The sequence below is a fragment of the Drosophila melanogaster genome, chromosome 2R (assembly GCF_000001215.4).
Source record: "Drosophila melanogaster chromosome 2R".
NCBI lineage: Eukaryota > Metazoa > Arthropoda > Insecta > Diptera > Drosophilidae > Drosophila > Drosophila melanogaster.
The window spans coordinates 13,677,542-13,691,272 of NT_033778.4; the positions used below are offsets into that span (position 1 = coordinate 13,677,542).

At 42.4% G+C, this 13,731-nt stretch overlaps 1 protein-coding gene across 2 annotated transcripts in view; it reads left to right on the forward strand.

The window, feature by feature from the left end:
- Nucleotides 1-13,731, forward strand: part of tei (teiresias) — a 126,324-nt gene that overhangs the window by 54,498 nt on the left and 58,095 nt on the right. The window lies entirely within an intron of this gene.

Genomic DNA, 13,731 nt, shown 5'->3' on the forward strand with positions numbered 1-13,731 from the left:
CACTTGCACCCCGGCTTAATTATCATTTGGGGATTCTATGGGAGTTGTGCGACTGTGGGTGGGGGCTGCTCCACCCGGACAAGTTCTTCGGTTCGGAACAGTGCATCGATCAACACTTGGCTGCAGTCTGTTATTACATAATTGCGCCTAATGACATGCAACGAAATTACCTAAAATTCAATTTCCGCACTGCTAACTCTGGCCACAAGACACACACACACACACACATCGCACACAAAGGCCAAATCGGGATAATTACGACCCTGACAGTCCGACTGTCAGTCAGTCAGTCAGTCAGCCAGTCAGTCAGTTGTTCAGTTTGCAGGTCCCCTGGTCACCTAATGGATATTTAATACTGAACTCACAGGCCTGTGCTCGTGTGCTCGGCTAAATGAGAATTATGATATTTAAATGAAATGATTAACCCGGCAAATGCACCCTGCGTTGCACCTGTTTTGCGCCCTAATTAATCACCTGGCTTGCAGCCGTCGTAATTAGACCCACTTTTGATTTATGCTATTTTGGGGCAATTATTCAGAGCGATGTTGGGTGCCAAAAAAAAAAAAAAACAAAAAACGCAGCCACAAATTGAAAACTGTGTCAGAAGAACACGAGAGCGAATGAAGAAGCGCCAGCAGGTCCTTGGACATTCGAAGAAAAACAGAACTTTTCCGGCGCCAGGCATTCAACCACTTTTCCGACTGCTACTCTGCTATGTGCTCATGATTTATTATTTTACAGAATGGAAAAAAAGGCACACCATCACCACCATCACTAGCCAACCCAACTCGCTTTTTTCCATTTGCCAGTTCATTTCTAATGTGCAAAATGACCCAGTGACAAATTGTGTAAGCCAAGTTTGGGCGCTTTCAAATGTGTTGAGGCTACACTGAGAATATTTGGTATATATAATATTACAAAAAGTTTCCAAGGGCAGAGCATAATTTACATTGAAAAACAGACATTCCGAACAACTTGTACATGAATCGAATTGAATAAGTCTGGAAAAAAATTGGTCAAACTTTATAGTGTATTATATTTGGTGTGAATTTCGCCAAGTGTAAGTGTCCGATTGCGTTGGCTAACCGGGAAACACCCACTCGCGGTTTTCCTTGTGGCCTGTTTAACTGGACACTTGTCGACCGGAATTTATGTGGAGCTCCTCCAAGATTTATGTTGGCAAGCGATTGGGGCGTGGCTCTGCCAAATATCGATAAATTATTGGCACAATTCGCTGTAGTCGCTGTCTTTGCGAATAAATTAAATTATTGTTGAAGCCGCGGTGCCGCGCCTAATGAACTTCAAAGTCCTGATTGTCTGGCCGCATTTATTATAAACGTATCACTTTTTTTTCGGCCTGTTCATAAATCATTTAAACATGCCTCGTTAAAAATCAATTTCGCCGACCGAAATCAGAAATTCATCAGTACATTACCGAATTTTTTAGCCACGAACTTTTCATCGCAATTTGAATGCAAATACTTTTGACGTCATTATTGAGAGCGTTGGCGGCCATTTAATCATGCTTCGCGCAGCTCAGCACAAAAATATGCAGATGGATCCCGCCCCTGAATTTTCCATTTCCCCCCCGTCGATTCCTCCACAGGTTTTCCTTCCGTTTGGGCTTTGCCGCAGTAATTTCTTTTTGGCTTTTGAGCATGGAATGCAAATGCCAAACGAAAGTAGTTTAGAATTTTGCGGCTCGTTCGAGGGATGTTTTCTGTGGTTTCTGAGGCTTTAGGTTCCAGGTTGCAGGACTCGACCGACATGATATTAAAATTCAATATGTTAATGAGGATGGTCGCCAGGTGCTGGGTGGTTCCCCTTCCCGAAGGTCAGACAAGAAGTTTGTTAAGCTGCCCGGGGATATTTAAATTTGTTTCTGGCATTCGATTGCTAGAATAATAAGTGAACGATTCTGAGGATTGTGACTGTCGAATTTATAAGTCCACTTTTCCTGTCTGTATGGGAATTCTTTCGTTGCAAATGGCGAAACAGAATTATGTATGATTTGTGGTAATCGAATTTATTCCATATTCCATTGTTTGACATTTTATTCTACATCAATTTGGTGTAGGTTTCTTTTTTTTTTTTTTTGCTGACACATCTGCAAATCAAATCCTGACAGCTAATTGCCATTTCCAGTTCATTTGCGTCTAATGTGCTTAATTAACAAGCAACACAAATTAAAACGTGACCAGCCAGTGTCAAATCAGAACAATATTCACATTCAAGTCGTGTAATCGAGTTATGAATAAGTTCGTAGTGCTGAATTGCAAAAAGTTTATGTTTAAATAAAAGAGCATACGACACAAAAAAAAAACAACGTACAATAGAAACTACAACAATAGTACAGCTGCGGACATCTTGAACAGAGAGAAAAAATGCCGTGCACTTCCCATTTATTTATTGTCTGCCTTTATTAACATAAAACAAATAGCACAGCGATGGCGCAAAAACGAAGTGAACCATTTGTCAGAGCACTAAAAAACGGATACTAAGCAAAAAAAAAAAAAAGCAGACAACAAAATCGACAATGGGAATCGAACAAAATCGAACAAAATCGAACGAATCGAACGAGTCGAGGCGGCGGTAAAAAGTGCAATCGCTTTGAAATGCCTTTTGCCAGGGTCGGGCGGAAATGGCCTTTGGCGGAAATCCGTTTAATTTGCAAAATGCCAACAATGCCAGCGCAATAAATGTGACAAAAGCAGACTCAAAGCTGCCGAGAACCACAAAAAGTTGTGAAATCAGCAGAGTCTGCAAACACCAGTGGCATGCCGCCCATTAAAGCGTTCCACGGAATTTAGAATGCATTTATAAATCATCAAATTGCCATTTTTTAGCTGTTTGCCATGTCAACAGGCAGTGGGCAATAAAATATTATTACCGCGGAAGCGGATGGAATTTTCTATTCTTTGTGCTGTTTTGTTTTGCCAGCAAACAGCCTTGTTCGATTGCCATTCGGAATATAACTTAATCATCTTTCGATTTCCAAATAGAAATCAATCGATTTTAGTGTGTAAAAAGCGCTGAATGATGAATTTTACAAATACCAATCGCAATTCAAGGTAATAAATTTTAATAAGTAAAATATATATAAGATATATTCGTGTATTAAACTCAACAATTTACCCCACTTGCTAGAACTTACTGAATTGTCGCCTTTTTGGCGATCGATGTGGAAGTCAACGAACGAACCATTTTCCAGCCATAAATAAAAAATCAATGCATTGGTCTACCCCATTGCCTTTGGTTTTTGCAAGCTGTCGGTCCGTTTTTTTTTTTTTTTTAATGCTGGACACCACAACAGCAGGTGTAGGCGGCGCCAGCCACGCCCCCACACTGAGAGAAACTGCGAGTGGCTGGGGGATTGTTGCCAGACAAAGACTGTGTTGTGCGCCCAGCAGCGCGTCTTGTTTAATTTGTAAGCCTCACACCGAAAGGGAATGCATATGCATATGCATATGCATATGCATATGCATATGCATAATATTTTATACGAGTTTTCCCGATTCATGCTGCATTTTTACAGCTTTTTCTCTTTTAACGGGTGCGACAGTCGTCGTGTGGCGACATTTTCATGTTGTGTCTGCCGTGTTGTTATGCCAGTGATTGTTCGCTGCTTTTATTGTTATATAAATAAGCTATAAATTTCGCTGGCCAGGCATGGCACACAGTGTACACAGTGCGCCCAGACAGAGATATTTATAGAAAATTTTAATATTTTTTAAGGCTACATGGCAGCGCACTGACAACGGCGTACATGTATATTTGCATTGGCAAATTGAAGCCTTTTTGAGATGCAGTTTTAAACATTCGTTAATTTAACCGGACACTTGCAGTTTCGCCCTGAAGCATTTCTAATTCGATTATTACGGCCAGTGCAGTTGGCAACGAGGTCTGTTTCGAACCAAAGTGACAACCCTGCGGCGCTGAGTTTGGAAAACTACCCAAAACGACTGAAATCTGCGCTCTGAACCCGGAAAATCCCTTACATTAAATGCGCTAGCGTTTCACGGCGGCATGTGCAACTCAATTTAATGCTTAATGCCAAAGGACCTTTTCCCTAACCCTAATCCCGGGTGCCCAGTGCGTTGTTGTATCTCTTTGTGGCAACGGCAAAGGACACCCTCATCCGAGCATCCCCTGTGCATTGCGTAAGCAACACGTGGCACATCATCCAACTCATCCTTTTGCCACCGAGCACTGCTGCGCTAATAAAGGTAATTCCACCCGCCTTCCCGGCAACTTTTCAATGTCAACGGGCTGACAAGTTGGGCGGCTGTGATTTGCATGACAAGGCGATGTGGTTTGGGTTTGAGTTTGGGTTTGGGCCCGGATGCCTCCATTTGTTGGCTTTGACAGCTTTCTAATTGCATGTGTGCACTCATCGAATGCTGCTCAGAAAGAAAATTAAAGTGGCAGAACACGTGTCTTGCTGCTCGGATTTTACATGTGTCCTGCGATTAATAAAATCTGCACTCATAAATGCCAGAGTATATGCTCGCATAAATCCTCATTATGCCCTGTGCAAACTAATTAAATTCCATTTCTGGTTTTTAATTTAATTCTTACTGTTTCATTTGCTCTCCTGCTTTCCTTTTATTTAATTGTGGTCAGGTGTTTTTTAATAGGCCAGTAATTTTTGGCGCATTACTTAATGTAAATCAACGCAGTGGTATTAACAATAACCCCGGCATCAAAAGTAAACTCCCATAACGAAAATCCTTTTTAGGCGATGAGGGCTAATGATAGATATTTAAATGCATCAAATGAGTTACAGGAAATGCAAGTTAGAAACAAAAATTTTATGACTAAATTGTCAACCAAACGATGTGTATCAAATACAAATTTGACAAATTATTTGAAAATGAGGTATATTATAGTCGACACTTCGCATTTAGTCACTATAGTTGCTTTATGGTTTTGCAATATGCAAATAATAAATTTGTTCAACCTTTTTTTCCGACCAGCTTTGTTGTTTCATGTTAATTTGATGCCGTTGTGTGTGCGCACAATTTTTTCCGGCGAATTGAAATATATGACAACCTCTTTTTTGCACATTTATCCCTTTTTTTTTTGCAGTTGCCAACCTCCTCGCTCCACTGGCGAATAACCGCAGCTTTATTGCATAAATGTGGCAATTTAATTAATATGCTTAATGAGTTGCAATTAAACACACAGCGCAGAAGAAAACATTGGCATTTAAAATGAGGCTGAGCTGGCCAAAGCAAACAAAGAAAATTAGCAAAAATGTGTAGCAAATTAAGAGTGTAAACAAATAAAGTGGAATAACGTGAATTAAATCAGATCGAAGGGGGGCGGCAAATATGGATGTTAATTAAATCAAAGTGCGCTTAAATAGCCCCGAGCCGAATAAATATATGTATATTTAATCCGCCATTCTTTTTCGTGGGCGAGTCCATCGAAAGGTGCACATCATCCGACCGAATTCATCTTTTGCATTTGGCAGTCAAAAAAATTGATTAGAACCGAAATGGCAATCGCTGGCGGCTCAGTGCAAGGCTCGCCAGGATTTCCTCTCACCCACACAAACACACTGACTGACCACTGGATGCTGGATGCTGGACACTGGACACTGGCCACTGGAGATGGGTGCAGTCAATTGGCAAAATGGTAGCCTGGCTGACAAGAAAAAATTTGCCTGGGAAAACAAACTCGGAGTCGAACCGAAAAATCTGAACCCGCTTCGCTTTCGTAGCAAAGGCAAAACTATGCAACTGAATTGTCCTGCCGGACTGAAAACTATTTTTTGGGGATTTATTTTGAAGGTCTGTGCTGGGATGTTCTGGGCTCTGCTGGGCACATCATCAATATGAAAAGGGGGGACATGCATAATCGGGCGGATGGCCGCCAGTGGGATGCATTTATGCGCCACGCGGCACGGCTAGGAAATCCCGTCCAGACAGGAATTTCCAAATTCCATAGTGGGATTTGGTGCAAAGTGGTGAGGGGGGGGGGGGGTTTGGATAGGATGCAGCAGTCACGTTGTTTTGGTGTTTTCGGTTCGTTGGCGGCCAGCAAAGATAATAGAGCACGGCGAAAAGTGTTTTGGTCAGTGCGACAAAGCCATCCAGGAAAGATAATAGAGTCCGTGTTTTGGGCATGGCCAATGGCCAAGTATAGCCATTGCCATATAACCGCAAATCAAATGAAATCAAAGCTTAATCCTTGAGCTGACCAGCCACTTCAAGTGGCAAACGACCAACATTTGTCCTCATAAAGCTCCGTTCCTTGAGCTCATTAAATCCGGCGGCAATCCCGCCAAACGCAAACCCAAAGGATCTCCAACTCCGGCGGTGTACGTGACTTTTAATTAGAGCAGTAAATATTATGTCTGTTCATGTGCGATTACATGTAGATGCGGATGGGTCGTCGTATCCTGGCCGGGTGTCCTGGCCCAGAAGTGGGTGTACGCCCTTTTCCGAGTGGGCGGTTATACTCTGCTGTCGCTGAAGCCAGTATTATGATAATTCGTTGTGGGCAGGCGATGTTGAAATGGTATTTATTCCGAGTTAAGACAAACGTAATGTTTATTTACATAGGTATATATAGGTACATATGTGTGCAACTTCGATTTCGAGCTGTGGTGACCTTTAAGCCTTTGTACACATTTGCTTTGTTTTCGAGAGAAATCAACTTGTTCTTTGATTGAAAACATTGAAGAAATATTTACAAGGATAACAATGAGTTAGATAAGTGCTAAGGTGGATACAGAAATCATATGACGTTCATATGGATCCTAAGATTCCTATCCTATTGATGTCCTTTTAAGCCTTCTTATTTACTTATCTGTATTTCAAGGCGGTGTCTTTGCCATTTTTAAGGGTCCATAACATATATTTAAGTGGAGAGTTCCTAAAAAGTTAACCAATATCTTAACCAATTAAAGCAATCCTCGCAGTTTGCCGAGTGCAATTTTCATCTTATTTCTTATGTCTGCATTTTGGGTCTGATTGCTTTAATTAAATGCAATACACACAGAGTTGCAAAGAATTGTGCAAACACACAATCGCCGAGTGATGGAGGGGGGAATCTCCGCCCTTTGCGTCAAAGATTTCTTAGAGTTTACAAAAAGTTAGCTACAACTTAACATGCCAAGATTTGACTACCAGAAACTTTTGTCATACCACACACACACACACACACACGCGCCAGAAAGCAGAGCAGTGGGGAAAGTTGTAATCTGGCAACTTTTGGTTGTCACCCACCCGGCCAAAAGCCACCCCATTTTAACTTCTTCAATGGGCACTGAGTAGGCGGAATTTGGTTAATTATAAATACATTTATGTCGCCTTGGGGCCACACAAAAGCATGAGTATCCAATATCGATCAGAGAAGTTCCCTGCCAGGGAGTGGGAGCTTCGGGCCAGCTAATGCTGACAAACTGCAGCTTTGGCACGAAATTGTTGCAGAAATTTATTATTGGCTTAACCAGGAGTTGGGGGAGCTGAGGAGCAAAGCAGCAAAGACCGGGGGGGCTGGGAAAAGCTGAGTGCACTCTGTCGCTGAAATGCGTGAGTTATGCGCCCACTTCAGACCACTTCCCACCCACTTCTCTCTCTCTATTGACCTGGCCAAGCGCTGCTGCGGGCAGGTGGGTTGCATCATCTCCATCTACGTGACTGGGAAATTTCTATGGCGAGTCTGCTCACATTACGCCAAGCTAAAAAAAAGGATAAGGTTATCCCAGCGGGAGCTGCGACTAGATACCCCGAAAAGATACTTTACGACATAAAGCCGAGGAATTATCGTGCTGCCAGCACAAATGCCAACTGATGGAGCTGGACTGGTAGAAAAATTGCGAGCTGTCGAAATTATAACTTGCAGCTTACAGCTGCAGGTAGAAAGTCATAAATTGATCCTTGAGCTGCAAGGAAGCATAAATAGAAGTTAGCTACATCAACTAACTTTAATAGTAACCTACGTACATGTATCTTTATACTTGCTGTTTATTACAGAACTATTAATCCAATTTAGTTGAGTTGTATTATTGAAATGTTAATGCTTACAATAAATGCTTTAGATAAATAATACTTAGTTTTGATGCCAGCATTCCAGCTCTAATTGTTAATTTTCTTCTGACCATTTTACGCTATGCTTTATCTCTGCGTACCTCGCAAAAATTGTAATTTCGGACAACAACATTTTTTTTTTTAATTAAAAAAACAATTAATAACCGGCGAATGCGCCAAATGCGAGAAGGCAACAGTGGCAATTAGCAAATTTCAGCAGGGCACACACGCTGGCATTTGTTAATAAAAGTGGTGTCGTCCTGACTGCAAAAATTGTTGGTGGCAAGTTGGCTGCCGACGCCACTTTAGCCACTGACTTGTCCAATTACTATAACAACAGCGGGGTGAAATGAGGGAAATGGGCAATGGGCAATGGGCAATGGACGGGCGGCATGGGACGACGAAGTGTGGCATTCAAATGGCATGCCGCAGGACACTCGCACTCACACATGCAGGTTGTGGAGCGAACGGAAGAGCCAACTCAAAGTTTTTTCATATCCTGTGAAAATTATTATGCGCTTTTGTGAAATAGTCGAAGCTGGCGGCCAAAAGCAAATGTTTGTACTGCTGCTGCAGTTTTCGACCAGGAGACAGGACACACACACACACACATGCACGGGATTCGACAGTTGGCATCCTTGACTCCGATGGTCGAAAACTTTTGTCAAATTAGTTTTTTCCTTTCTCTCAGCGCTTTTGTGTGGCTACAACAGCTTGTGGACAACGATGTCAACGTTGGTTTTAATCATTATCTGTCTCTGCGACGAGGTTTTAATGTTCGTTTTGGCCAAAGAAATGCGACGAACATTAAAAAAAAAATATATATATATATATATATGGATATGGTGAATTAATTTTGTTGCAATTATGTTAAATTGCGGTTTAAATAGTCTGCATTAGATGCGTTATTACTGCACCGAATTGTCAACAAATTATCTTTGAAATCGGATAAAGAGCTAATTCAAATGTAAATTAGACTTGTTTATAGATTATTTGTCAGATTAACTTTAGATTGACATTTTTTTTTTCAAAAAATCCAATTTTTTCCATTACTTTTTAAACATTACTAATTGTTTCTCCCTCTTTCTTCTTTGCAGGTAAGTTCAACACACTTTCGAATGTGAATGGATACTGTGAGTAAATTGAATGGCTCTGTTTCCACTGATTTTGTGGGACCTAGCTTAAAGTTGAAGGAAGGACCAAAGGAAAACCCGTTTCCTTGCTGGGCAGAACTTGATCATTTTTCAAAATGCATTTAATTTCATTCCATTTTGTCGCATTTCACTTTTGGGTGCCGTGTCTCTTTCGCTCTTTGACAAATCAGACGGAGGAGGCAAAGTTATAAAACTTCATTTGTAAAAGTGCTACGTCATGCCGGGGGACTGTCTGGCGGGGGGCGGTTGGGGTGGAGTGGGCGTGGCCGGGTACGGGTTCGTGTGAAGAGTGAAGGGCACGAGTTAGACAAGTCATCAAATAAATCCCTTTTAGGTATAAAGTTCTTTGCTTTACTTTACTTTTGCCAGCCACCCACTCGTTCGGCTTTCCACCCATCGAGCACTACCCACCACCACCCACTGGCTTTTCCTTCTTGTGTCTCTGTGGAAAATTTTTTTCATACTTGAACTGTTTGAGCGCAGAATTTAGCAAGTTTTTGCTTTGTTTGACAAACGCCAAGGACAATGACAGCCGATTGAGTCCGAGGAAAAGAAGTGCGGCAGCAAATGGAAGTTGCATCGCCGCGCTTTGTCGACTCTCCATTGATTAGTTGGCAAACAGTGCAATGTAAATTGTTGGATAATCATATCATGTCCGCCCTCTTTGCCTATTTGAGCTTGTCATCAATCAGGGCATTATGGCCAATTGAGCAAACATTGTGAATTTGTCATGGTTAAAGATCGTTTAACTGCGATGACATCTAATTGCCATTCACTTTCTCGACCATTCTCAGCCATATCCTCCTTTCGGTGGCTTTCCTGTCAATTTCCATTTGAGCGGATATTTGTCGAACAAACTCGATTGATTTTCCAAGCGCTTCGCCTTCTTTTCCCTTTCCTTCCCATTCCATTCCTTAAATCCCCTTCACGGCTCATAAGCCACAAAATGCATTTCTAGCAATTTCCTTGTTTGGCCCATTTTTATGGCGCATGTTGCATGCTTTACGGCACCACTGTATGTATGTGCCACACTCCGCCCACCTCATCTGCTTAGTTTTTCATCCAGACTCAGCCTTGACTCAAGTTTTTCAGGAAATCATTGCACCCAAAGGCGGATATATCCCAACCCTGCCCCGTGCCCTCTTTTCCCCTGAAATACATATATATATAGGATATACATATATGTTTGGACTATATCCCCTGTCCGCACTCTCTTCGCCAGCTGTCTTCGGCACTTCAGCCGACGCTTAAGTTGCACAAAATGTAATACATTTGATTGCACTCATGTTCAAGTTCTGTGGCCAAAGTGGCTGCCGGAGCTGGAGAGCTGGAGTCTCAAAGGAGGAGGAGAGGAAAAAAAAGTGCAGGGATCCATGGCGATGTGCTCCACTTTTCAACCATTTCCTCGGCACGATTCCTTCCATCAGGTTGCCGGATTCACGGTCTCTACCACATCCATTCCCATCGCCGCACTCGTAAGTGAATACGGATGCCGTTCGTGGGTGTGGGAGCCTGAAAATGCTACAAATTGATAGATCCGCTGGCACATTGGCAACAACAGCCAGTAGCAGCCAATTGCCAACTATCTGTTTATTAGACCAAACATGGGCAAAGGCCTGGGTAAGTGCATTATGTGAAGACGAGATGGATGAGCTATGCGGATGCGGAATCATACTCTAAGCTTAAAGTACTCACTATCCACGATGGGTATAACATACGTAGGGATTTGCTCAAAACGGGTAAGAAAAAGGATTAACTTAAAATATATGAAATAATATTCGGTCCAGCGGTATTTTCAAAAGAGCGTGTTCAAGTAAGCCTGATATCCTTTGGGGATAATCTCTTTAAGTACCAGTAGGCTGGTAATAGGCCTTTGCGGCTCTTTTGATCAAACTTCCACCACCACTCACCACTTTCATTAATACCCATTTGCTGTGAGTGGCCCTATGCATCATTCACAATTAAATCTGATTAGAGAGTTAGCGGGTCCATCAGGTTCAATCAAAACTGGCATGCCTGGTGGACCATTTACAGTGGGACAATGCCGGCGTGCTGGGCTAAATGGCAAAACTGACTGCCTGTCGCCGTTTTCCGCCCCACGACAGCCGGGTTTTTCCCATTCCATTCCCATACCATGGCTAATAGCCTTCAACTGATGGCGGGCAGTTCCACCATTAGGCCGGGTTGGGGATGGGGAAAACTTCTGTCGCTGGAAAACGGCAGTCGGTGAGAGGACATGGACATCCGCTCAGGTTGAGGCATCGACATGCTAATAGCTTTGAACTTTTTGCAAATTGCAGGCAGTGCAACCCACCCATCGCCTTTTTGCCACTGGTATTGCAGTAGCAAGTGCAACTGCATTTGCGTTGGACTGTTAATTACCGTTATTGAACTTGTTTGATTGGCACAAGTTGGAAAAGTTGGGCGCACCAAGGCAAACGCTGACCGCCGTTGAGCAGCCACGTTTACCCATGGAAATCGGATTTCCCGGCCGGATGTATGTTTGCATGGGTGTGTGGGTGATGCCACTGCCACTAGGAAACTGCCCCACCTGCCACATGCAATGCAAATAAAGGCAACGTGCCAGCCAGCCACTTGGATAATATTTCCTGCAATTAACAAGCTTTTACCTTTTTCCTTTGCCAATAATATGATACTCCTTCCTTTTATACACCTGCAGTAGTATCGCATTTCATTAAGCAATAAATAAATTTATTTGCATTCGCACAACATATCCAGGATATATAATATTTACGCCCAACAAGTCAACCATGCGAGGAGGTTAAACTTTGTGGATTTCCCTATAAGAGAATTCAAGGCATGAATATTAATTCGAAATTAGATTTACATTTCTCCAACTTGTTCGGCTACCAAAAAAGAGAAGCAAAACAAAGTGCAGCGGAACCGGAAATGCATTCAACGCCGCCTTTCAATTGACATGCTCTGGGTCGATCTGGGCAAAACAAGATGGCGGACCTCGTCCTTGTTGTCCTTGTCATCGCTGCGCTTTTCCCCACTGTCATCGCCATGCGGACATGTGTGATTGTGTGCGATTGCCACGTTGTTTTCGTTGATTTTCCCACTTGGCTTCGCCTGCCATATGGCTAACGCGTTTGGGGCAGGGCTCTCTGGCATCCTGCTCCTTCTTCGGCTTCTTCGGATGCTAAAGTTGACTTTTTACTGATTTGAACTGCAAACTTTCGCCATAGTTTAGTAGTGGTGGTTGTTGTTCTTTTTTCACAGCCACGGAGGGATTTATGGGCGCTCAAAGTGCTTCTCGGTTCTCAGCTACCAACTCTCGAATCTCGCTTGGGTGTGAAGTAAAAACTTTGTCCTTCCGTAAGTAGGAGAATTTATATATGAATAAAGGTGCATATATACGTGTATATACGTATATATGCATGTATAGATACGTGGCACATGAGTGGGTAAACGGACACTTGAACATAAACTTATACGAGTCAGTGTGTAATCAGTTGTAAGCCAACTGTAATGCCAGCAGATGATATCGATTCAATTTTCAGTTCTTTCGGGGAGTGAATCTTGTTAAGTGGTCAATTCATTAATATTGGCTCCAGCTTGTTGACTACGAACTGCAAAAAATGTGTGTTTAATCCCGAAAAATAGCGCTGCCAGAGGATTTATATCAGTTGGGAATGCAAAGTAAAGCAACTGTCAACTGGGGCTAAGTTATGTCCAATTCGTTGGAGGGAAATTGAGGAGAAGACTCGCTTGGCTTTGTCGATGGCAATTGCAATTGAATCCGAGCAGCGAAAGGATTTTGTGTGGGTTCTTCGAATGCAAATTTCGACAATTTATTGCCAACCCATTTTGTTAATTTATTGTCCTTGCATTAGTTGTACGCCCACTTTAGCAAACAGATGCGTTTAATATAGGGCAGACGTTATCTTAAGATATCTCCTTAACTGCAATGCCTCACCATCTCGAGCTCTCGATGATGTAATCCAAAATGTTATCGCTTGAATCAACCCAACGTCAGTCAGGCTCGTGTGGAAAACTTAGTTTTCCCAAACGTAAGCTTAATACATTTTGCCAGCACGAACTCAATTTCTTTTTCACATTGCCTTTTTTTCGCTTTCACTTTGCTTCAATTTATAAAATTGAATATTGGTGGCGAAACTCGATTTGTCCACACACGACCACGCCCACAGAGGCGGGACGATTGGCATTGGTAAGGACGAAAAGGACCTGCCGCTTTCTTGTATGCGTTGCGTAAGTTGGTAAATAATCTACAGCTACTTACACGGAAACCTAAAGGCACTGGGATGAAGCAACCACTTTAAATTGTTTTGAAAGATTAAGGACTTACTCTCATTTTTTCCATTTAAAGCGCTGGCAAAGTCTTGGATTATTGGATTATTTTGGCACCTAGGTGAATTATCCTTCAGTCTTCTAAATATGTAGCGAATGAGACAGCACAAGTTCATCGACTTTCGTGAAACTAAATTTATTGTTTTACTGTTAAAACGCTTAGTGCATTTGCCTGCAATGCCTGCCAATTGCTTCATCTCGAAAAC